Genomic DNA, 10,716 nt, shown 5'->3' on the forward strand with positions numbered 1-10,716 from the left:
CTGTACCTCACAATAATGTTCTAAATATAGCACTGATGCCTTTGATAATTAAGCTCTAGCTGATTGGACAATACATCAGAAAGGGAACTGTGGGAAACCATTCCTGTTAATTATAAGATTGTTTATAAATGAATATTTTAAAGACATTAAATCTAAACAAGGGATATAACCAGGAACATGAATCCCATATGTTATTTTGGATAGCTTCCCTTGGTAATCTTTGGAAAATTCTTTTCATGCAACCTACAGAATGAAACCTTGATTTGTATTACAACAAGATTTTAATTGGTTAAAAGCAGTTTTTTGATGTGCCAACAAAGTCATTCGAGGTGTGAAGGAGTATAGTGTAGGACTTTATATGGGTGTATGTATTTGTGGGCTTGTGTCTGTAATCGGTGTGTGTGTGTGTATGTGTGTGTATGTGTGTGCATTGACTTTCGTGTATCGGTGTAAGTGTGGATCGGTTAGCGTGTGTTTTTGTGTGTATGCTTGTGTGTGTATGCTCGTGTGTGTGTGTGTGTGTGTGTGTGGTAATTAGAGATCATTGGTAAATTATTGGTGGATTTATAATGAAGAAATAATGAGAAGACAAAGTTTTTAAAAGTATACAGAATATTGCAATCCGGAAAATTTACACCTTATCTTTGTAAAAGAGACCTAATAGGTAAATAAAGTGACCCATTGAATTTGTGGTCCACTAGCTTCGTAAAACTGACCCTTTAAGTTTTTAAAAGTGACCTAATAGTTTTTTACAAGTGACCCACTGGCTTTTTGACCCACTAACCTTATAAAAGTGACTCACAAACTGTAAAAATGTCCCATCACATCCCCAGAATTCGTCCGACCAACAAAATCTAACTCTGGGTTTCTGTAAGTTTCCACCTCATTGCGGGATGATTTGATAGCCCGTGGACATTTCATGCAGTGCTCACCCGCTGAGTTCGTGCACTCACGCGTGGAATGACGAGACTTTAATGTAAAATAAACGCGATTTGAAAACGACGCAGCCTTCTTTTATAACCATATAGAGACGTGACTCTATGACCGAATATTGTGACTCTATGACCGAATAGTGTGACTCTATGACCGAATAGTGTGACTCTATGACCGAATAGTGTGCTTCTATGACGGAATAGTGTGACACTACCATCGAATAGTGTGACTCTTTGGCGAAAAGTGTGACTCTATGACCGAATAGTGTGACTCTATGACAAAATAGTGTGACTCTATGACCGAATAGTGTGACTCTATGACGAATAGTGTGACTCTATGACCGAATAGTGTGACTCTTTGACTGAATAGTGTGACTCTACCATCCATTAGTGTGACTCTTTGACCGAATAGTGTGACTCTACCATCGAATAGTGTGACTCTATGACCGAATAGTGTGACTCTGCCATCGAATAGTGTGACTCTATGACCGAATAGTGTGACTCTACCATCGAATAATGTGACTCTACCATCGAATAGTGTTACTCTATGACCGAATAGTGTGACTCTACCATCGAATAATGTGACTCTACCATCGAATAGTGTGACTCTATGACCGAATAGTGTGACTCTATGACGGAATAGTGTGACTCTACCATCGAATAGTGTGACTCTATGACCGAATAGTGTGACTCTATGACGGAATAGTGTGACTCTACCATCGAATAGTGTGACTCTATGACCGAATAGTGTGACTCTACCATCGAATAATGTGACTCTAACATCGAATAGTGTTACTCTATGACCGAATAGTGTGACTCTACAATCGAATAATGTGACTCTACCATCGTATAGTGTGACTCTATGACCGAATAGTGTGACCCTGCACTAGAATATGGAACAGTGTAATTTTGTACAGATTCGACATTTTTTGCATTTATTTGTTGTCCCTTTTTAAAAGGGATCCAAAATTTTCAACGATTTTGAAATTACAATGCGGCGATTGAATGTAATTTGATCTAAATAAGCAGACTATTCTTTACTTAACGCTAATGTGTTTAACTTTAAACTACTCCAGTATTATAAGCTACTTATTATAAAAAATAGTATTTGGTTACAACGTGTAATAAAATAAACATTATGATGTTTAATCTTAAAATAAAAATTTTACGTAGCATTATATAATTGCGTTCATGTTTTCTTTTTAAATTGTAGCGTTTTAGTTTAAAATTGCCTCCCTTGTTTTATTTATAAATAGCGAATTTGGAGGTAACTCATTGCCCTATCGAACGCGAGATTTAATCATCTGCATTTGTACCCAAATTTACATTTTTAAATCACAAGGCATGTGTGTACAAGTCCCTCATATTTACTGCTTTTAACAGTACATTTATTTTCTACACTAGCAAATGGGATTATCGTTTGTTTATGTACATTTTACTACATGCTACTGTAAAAAACGGTTCAACATTTTGGTCTCCTTTTAAATGATGTTACGTCTGTATCCATGTTTGCCTGTGGTTTTATAGCTTGGGATTTGTAAGTTTCTGAAGAGTTTGGAGTTGTTGGTGAGTCAGTGTTTATTTTACTGCTTGAGTTTTTGTGTAGTTGCATGCTGTTGTTTATCGGGGTTGTTACTGTTGTCATTTTTGAATTGATCGATTCGTTTGCTGGTGTAGCTTTCTAATGATAGCTAACTACTGCTGTGACTTCGTGTGATAGTGTTGTCGGGAATTCCTGCTGTGGTGTGTCTAGTTGGCAATGGTTCATCCAGTGTTGAGGGGAAGAACAGAACTGACACGCTTGTCTTCTCCTGGCGATTACGATTACGATAATTAGTGTTTTGTATTTGTAGTTTATGTTTAGGTTGTGTGGGATGGTCTAGGAATTGTCCATTTTTTTGTTGTTGTGGCTGATTGATTGGTGGTTTTTAATATTTTCGCAAGTGCTTGCGTTGCTTTATGCACTAACTTACACTCTAAATAAATGTGTTTCTCAGTTTCCAGTATGTTTTGTTTACATGTTTGACATGTTATTTTGATATTTTGATTTGACTTTTTATTTCGTGAAACTGGTGTTGTGTTAAAGATCAGTCTGCATGCTATATCCCATTGTTGTGTTGTAATGCGTTTATTGTACAGGTTTCTAAATTTATCTTTAATGTCTATTATATTGTGTGGATAAATATTATGTAAGTATGGGTAAACATTGTGTAAGCATGGGTTAACATTGTGTAAGTATTGGTAAACATTGTGTAAGTATTTGGTAAACATTGTGTTAGCATGGGTAAACAATGTATAAGTATTGGTAAACATTGTTCAAGTATTGGTAAACATTGTGTAAGCATGGGTAAACATTGTGTAAGCATGGGTGAACATTGTGTAAGCATTGGTAAACATTGTTTAAATATGGGTAAACATTGTGTAAGCATGGGTGAACATTATGTAAACATTAGTAATCATTGCGACCATAACATTGTAACGCACCCTGTACCTCACAATACTGTTCTAAATATAGCACTGATGCCTTTGATAATTAAGTTCTACCTGATTGGACAATACATCAGAAAGGGAACTGTGGGAAAACATTCCTGTTAATTATAAGATTGTTTATAAATGAATATTTTAAATACATTAAATCTAAACAAGGGATATAACCATGATCGTTCATCCCATATATTTGTTTGGATAGCTTCCCTTGGTAATCTTTGGAAGATAATTTTCATGCAACCTTTAAAATGAATCATTCTCTTAACAATTGTATTGATAATCTAACAAATATCTATTTACCTAAAGAAAAACATTATAACAAGATTTTACTTGTTTTAAAGCAGTTTTTTGTTGTGTCAACACCACCATACGAAATGTGCGGGTTAATTTGTATAGGAATTTATATGGGTGTATGTGCTTGTGGGCTCGTGTCTGTAATCGGTGTGTGTGTGTGTGTGTGTGCATGTATGTGTGTGTACTTGTTTGTGAGTGTGCATTGGATTTCGTGTATCGGTGTAAGTGTGGATCGGTGTGTGTGTCTGTGTGTGTGTGTATGCATGCATATGTGTGTGCTTGTATGTGTGTGTGAATTGGATTTCGTGTATCGGTGTAAGTGTGGATCGGTTAGTGTGTGTGTGTGTTTGTGTGTATGCTTGTGTGTGTGTGTGTTTGATTATTTGTGTGGTAAATTAGAGATAATTAGTAAATTATTGGTGAATTTATAATAAAGAAATAATAAGATAACCTAGTTTTTAATAGTTAACAGAGTTTTGCAATCAAGTGGAGTTTACCAGTACTAGCTTTGTGAAATGTACACACTATCTTTGTAAATGTGACCAACTAGGTGTGTAGAAGTGACACACTGGCTTTCTAAAAGTTTACCCAGTATCTTTGTAGAAGCGACTCCTTTAAGTTTTTAAAAGGGAGGTAATACGGACAGTTTTGGGGAACCAATTGTTTTGTAAACGTGACTCACAAATTCTGTAAAAGTGACCCTTTAAGTTTTTAAAAGTAATTTACTATCTTTTCTTTTGTGACCCACTGGCATTATAGAAGTGACCCACCAGTTCTGTAAAAGTGACCCGTCATATCCCCAGAATTGGTCCGACCAACGAACGCTAACTCTGGGTTTCTATAAGTTTCCACCTCATTGCGGGATCATTTGATAGCTCGTTGCTCGTGCACATTTCATGCAGTGCTCACCCGCTCAGTTCGTGCACTCACGCGTTGGATGACGTGACTTTAATGTAAAAAAAAACGCGATTTGAAAACGACGTAGCCTTCTTCTTCTACAACCAAACAGAGACGTGAATAGTGTGACTCTATCATTGAACAGATCGTGAATCTACCATCGAATAGAGGCTGACTCTACGTCGTAATCGAGACGTAATTCTACGACCGGAGAGAGTATGGTGACTTTTCGACCTCCCCCTCCCCTCCGTCACACATCGTCACAAAAAGCTAGAATCCCCTAAAATGACGTCAGACTTCAGTCTACAACCCCCCCCCCCCCACCCCCCCTGCACCCTCAAAATTGTGATTCCATTTATTTAAACATTTTTTTTTTCTAAAATATTGACTCTGCTTGGTTAACTCACAATATTTTCATCCATTTTTTTTACACTTTAATAAAAAGAGTTTTGTACAACTAGAAGTGACGTCTACAATTCAATTTCTAACATAACTTTTTTTAACATGCTAAAGTGCGAATTCACTATATCCGACCACCTCCCTCTCATCACACATCGTCACAAAAAATTACGAGTTTTTGCAGGTGAGGGATTGATTTTGTAGCATAATGTTGCTGTATCTTGTTGTAGTGTGTACTGTGACTTCGTGTGATAGTGTTGTCGGTAATTCCTGTTGTGGTGTGTCTAGCTGGCAATGGTTCGTCCAGTGTTGAGGGGAGGAACAGGGCTGATATGCTTTTTTTCTCCTGGCGATTGCAATTAGGTGTTTAGTTTTAGTTTTAAAAAGGATAGGCACCACGGATAAAATTTTTTTTTTTATTTAACACATTTCTGGTTGTTTAATAAGTTCATATAATTATAGTTGTTAAACTATAGACAAAAATAATATATAGCCGTCAATAGCAGTACTGGTTGCCATGGAAACCGCGAAAAGGTGTGAAAACTAACACCTTTTCAAATCGCTAAGGCTTTGTTCCCATAAGAGATTTTAAAAAGCGGATGAAAGATTTAGATTTCTCACACCAAACTATACATTTCTACGTTTACTCATTGCGATGGCTTGTACTCAATTTTTAATAGAAATTTTTACGTAAATTTATGTGCAAAAATTAGGGGGTGGTGTTACATAAATATCAATATTTCCTAAAGTATTGTAGTAAACTTAATGTACAAACGTAGTTTTGTAGATGGTATAATGCTGAATGCACGTGGAATATTTTATTCTTGTATGACAAAGGGTTCCAAAGCCTTAGCGATTTGAATGTTGAATTTTGAGTAAAAATGCAAAGTTGAGAAAACGTGAAAAGAAGAGCGGGAAAAGGCACGGTGCGTTTTCTCTTATAGAAAACAGAAAAAAACGTCTTGTTATATGTGGAAGAACCATTTGTCTAATAAAATACGCTTTGATTTATGTTGTAAGTTTTAGACAGATTTTTTCTATGTAAGCAGAAAATATGTATACAACAGGTAATGAATGTATGACTATTAAGTATTACACATCCTATCAATCGAGCGGTATTCTCAGAACAGCTATCATCCAACCAGATCAAGTGTTGTTTGTTAGCCGGTCTTCTCACTTCAATACAATGTCTTTCTCCACTCAAATTGTAGCTTACACAAGTTTATTGCCTTATGATAATAGCCTACAACACTACACTGGGTACAACGCTTGAGGCTAGACACGCCCCTCCACCCCACCCCTCCGCTGGATAGTGCGTGAGGAACCGATGAGCCATAGATTACCAATGTTCATTCAACCGTGAATAACACATCTGTGTAGATTGGGTCAAGTACAGGCCCTAAGTGAATGCTTCTCTGCTATCCTATCTAGTATTTACATTCGTTGCTAGCAAACCCTATACGGTGAGATGGGCATACACATTAACACATGTGTCGTATACAGTCCGGTGTAAAGCCTGATGAACGCGTTCAAGCCTATCACAGCATGCCGTAACAAGATTATAAACCGGCCGTTGGTTGAATTGTGAGAAGGGAATGAGGGGGGTAAAGGGGATGGACAGCACATTCTTCATCAAACTGATAGTCATGTCCATGACGAATTGTTTCAGCTTAGTATAAAGCGTTCGAAACAGTGTTTGATATTCTTTCAGTGATAATCAACAGTACATTTCTAGGCAAAGTTTCAATTATTAAACTTAATGTTGTTGTATACCTTTAAAACAACAAAAAGAAGAGTATATGCAAATAAAGTAAACAAACTAAGACAGGCGATTGTTTTGTTTATCTAGAAACAAGATGGCTGCCTAGCACACGTGGCTAGTTGCAACCAATCGTGAATTATTTTTATTTTAAGTACTATAATATGATTGGTCAAGCGTATCAATGAATCTCTTCCCATTCATAATTTTTACGCGCATGCCCTTATATGGAGTTTGATATAAAATTTTACTTTGTAGAAAACAACTTCTATCCCACTTATTTTTAGAACAAAAGAAAAGGTCACTACATCAGCGGGTACACGAGTGCTTGGCCCTTAGATTGCTGTAAAGTTTATGGTGCCTCGCGGGCAATAAATGATGTAATACCCGCTCGAAGATAGCCGCTGTCCGCGTAGTAGTGTGAAAACTTACCGGGGGGTACCATGTTTCACATCGCAATAAACGGATAACCGTAAGCTGTAGAAGTCCGAAATGTTCGGGTTAGGTAGATAAAAGGTATTAGTACCGAATTAAGAAATAAAAATTTTGGGGAGCAAAATTATAATTTTATCAAAAACATGGGTATCTTGTTGATTGTAGGAAAAAATGTCACAGGAAAAAAAAACACAGGAAAAAAAAACACAGAAAAAAGTCACAGGAAAAAAAGTCACAGGAAAAAAAGTCACAGGAAAAAAAGTCACAAATATATATTTGCATGATATTTGTCAATACTTTTATGTATTAAATATTTAGAGAGTGTAAATTAACTTAGGATTAATTAAATGTTATGTAATGTGTGTAGGCTGTATACGCATAGGAATTTTTATAATTCATCTAAAAATATTTATTATGAAGTATGTAGATTGTAATTATTTTAAACTTAAGATTAGTAGCATTTAATAGAATGCTCCAAAGTCCACGTTTTTCATCGTGTTTTTTTTTTTTAAATACCAATATTAAATTACCGTGAAATGGTAAGTTCGTCTGACTTGCTGCCCTCAACTCATGGCAACAATAGTTATGTTTAGTTCAACCACCTTTACTGCCCACATTTATCACGCTCATTACATAACAAAACTTAGGATCAAAACAGAAAGCCGACAAGGTTCAAAGGCTGTCATTGACGCATAACGTCAACAACACAAAATATGTTCGGACAATGCCTACTGAGGAGAGGCCGACCAGAGAATAGCCTACGGCAAAATGTGACTAAATTTCTTTTATAATTAACTTTTCTACCGCGTATCTAACTAAATACGTAACAAAAGTTGAGATTGTTGTGTTAATTATCTTAGAGTATTTTTACTTACAATTGTTATAAATCATAATGCTTTTAACGTCTATAAATAATTTACGCTATAAAAAAATACAACCCACAACAATAAACATACAAAATTTTACAATTCTTAACAAATTAATAAAAAAATTTCTAAAAAGATTTTTGTGACTTTTTTTCTGTGACTTTTTTTCCGATAAAATTTTACCACTGTGACTTTTTTTCTGTGACTTTTTTTCCTAGCAAAAACTGTGACTTTTTTTCTGTGTTTTTTTTTTCCTGTGACTTTTTTTCCGTTTACCATCTTGTTCCCTTGGTTAAGTTTTTCTGTCCCTTTTTAAAAGGGATCCAAAATTTTAAAATGTGTACATTTCGAGGGGTGTTGTTTTTAGATCTAATTGGATTAAAATGATCAAACTATTCTTTAGGTAAAGCTATTGTGTTTGATTTTAAACTACTTCAGCATTTAAAGCTAATTTTTATCAAAATACAGTAATTGATTTAAAAATGCTAAAGGAAATTAGAAATAAAGTAAAGAACAATACGTATAGTTTAAATATATAAATGTTAAGTCGTGTTAAAAAAAATGTGTTAATGTTTCTTTAATTATATTTATTTAATTAAAAATTTTCTCCCTTGTTTCATTTTAAAATACCGAATGGGGGGTAACTTATTGCCCTAATAATGGCGAGGTTAAAATAATCATCACATTCAAACCCAATTTACCTTTGCGAAATCACTTTGAAGGAATGTGTTCACAAGTCCCTCATATTTTCTGCTTTTAACATTCATTTATTTTCCACATCAGCAGAAGGGATTATCGTTTGTCACTTTCTCGTATATACAAAGTATAGAGAAAGTCTTGTAATCGTGCACCTCACTGATACGGAAAAACAAAATTTTGCAATCTTTTCCGTATGTCTGTGTGTATGTGTGTGTGTGTGTGTCAGTGTGTGTCTGTGTGTCTGTAAACACGATAACTTGAGTACCGTTACAGCTAGGTTGATGAAATTTCATATAAAAGTATTTTATCAAAAATCGTAGATCCGTATCAACTTTTAACCGATTCACAATAACCGGAAGTGGTACTTTTTTTGCTTTGAATTTTTCAAAAGCCTATAACTTGAGTACTATTTCAGATAGATAAATGGAATTTCACATGTATGTAAGAGATCTAATTTTCTACCTTCTTTTAAATATTGAGTAATTTCCGTTCACCGGAAGTACTAATTTACGCTATTTTCGATTTCTCACAAAACAAATGTAAATTTATAAAGTACTAATAATATCCTGCACTATTATGCACATTTTATTTGGCGTTCACTGGTGTGCAATTATTTGTTCTACGAGATTTTATTCTATTTCAAAAAGTTTAAGTATTTAAAATGGATTAAAATTGATGTCTATATCCCGAGTTCCCCTGTTTTTTTATATAAGAATATTCGAGAAAGTTTAGGGGAGATCGCTCCCGGTTTATACATTTACATTATACTACATGCTATTGTTCAAGACGATTGCCTTAACAAACATTATACTACATGCTATTGTTAAAGACGATTTAACATAGTGGTCTCCTTTTAAATGGTGTTACGTCTGTATCCATGTTAGCCTGTGGTTTGATAGCTTGGGATTTGTAGGTTTCTGAAGAGTTGGGAGTTGCCTTTCTTGCTTCCGACAAATTGCTTGTATTTGCTTTGACTACAGGTGTTGCTGAGTTAATGTTAATTTCGTTTTCTGATAGTCGCATGTTGTTGTTTATCGGGGTTGTTACTGTTATTATTTCTGAATTGATGATCCTTTTGCTGGTGTGGCATTCTGTTGGTGGCGTACTGCTGCTGTATCTTGTTGTAGAGTGTACTGTGACTTCGTGTGATGATGTTGTCGGTAATTCCTGCTGTGGTGTGTCTAATTGGCAATGGTTCGTCCAGTGTTGAGGGGAAGAACAGAGCTGATACGCAGGTTTTCTCTAGGCCAGGGGTCGGCAACCTCTTGAGGCGAAAGAGCCAAAAGTTACAATTTACAATTTAAAGAGCCACTAACATTTTCATGTCAATAGTATATTTGTTTAGTATATATATATATATATAATCCTAAATAAATATTATGCTATATATATATATATATATATATATATATATATATATATATATATATATATATATATATAAATAAATATATATATATATATATATATATATATATATATATATATATATATATATATATATATATATATATATATATATATATATATAAAATTTAAAATAAATAGCTTTGAATATTTGAGATACTCTCATTTGAATTTGTGTTGAGAGGATCTACTATGTAAGTCAGCGTACTTGCATTTGTTTTGTACAGCTCAAATCTCTCAGTGCAAAACTACTTTCATTTTGTTTATGTTAATGCTGAAGTGATTGAATAGAAGCATTGGTTTCATAACGATATTTTTTCATATTTTTAGTAATTAAGTAATTACCGCTTGTTACGTATTCAACAAAAAAATATTTTTTTCTCGAAACAAACTATCTTTTCAATCAAGACACAGGCTAGATTTTCGTTTTAGTTTTACACTTAGCTGGTTTAGTTTCTTTGTGAACTTGAATATTTCAATTCGGAATGGACAATGTAATAGGAAGTACACTGAGATAGGGAGTAACTAAATATTCTAATAT

Source organism: Physella acuta, unplaced genomic scaffold, assembly GCF_028476545.2.
Source record: "Physella acuta isolate Inbredline_101_S28 unplaced genomic scaffold, ASM2847654v3 ptg000114l, whole genome shotgun sequence".
Taxonomy (NCBI): Eukaryota; Metazoa; Mollusca; class Gastropoda; family Physidae; genus Physella; species Physella acuta.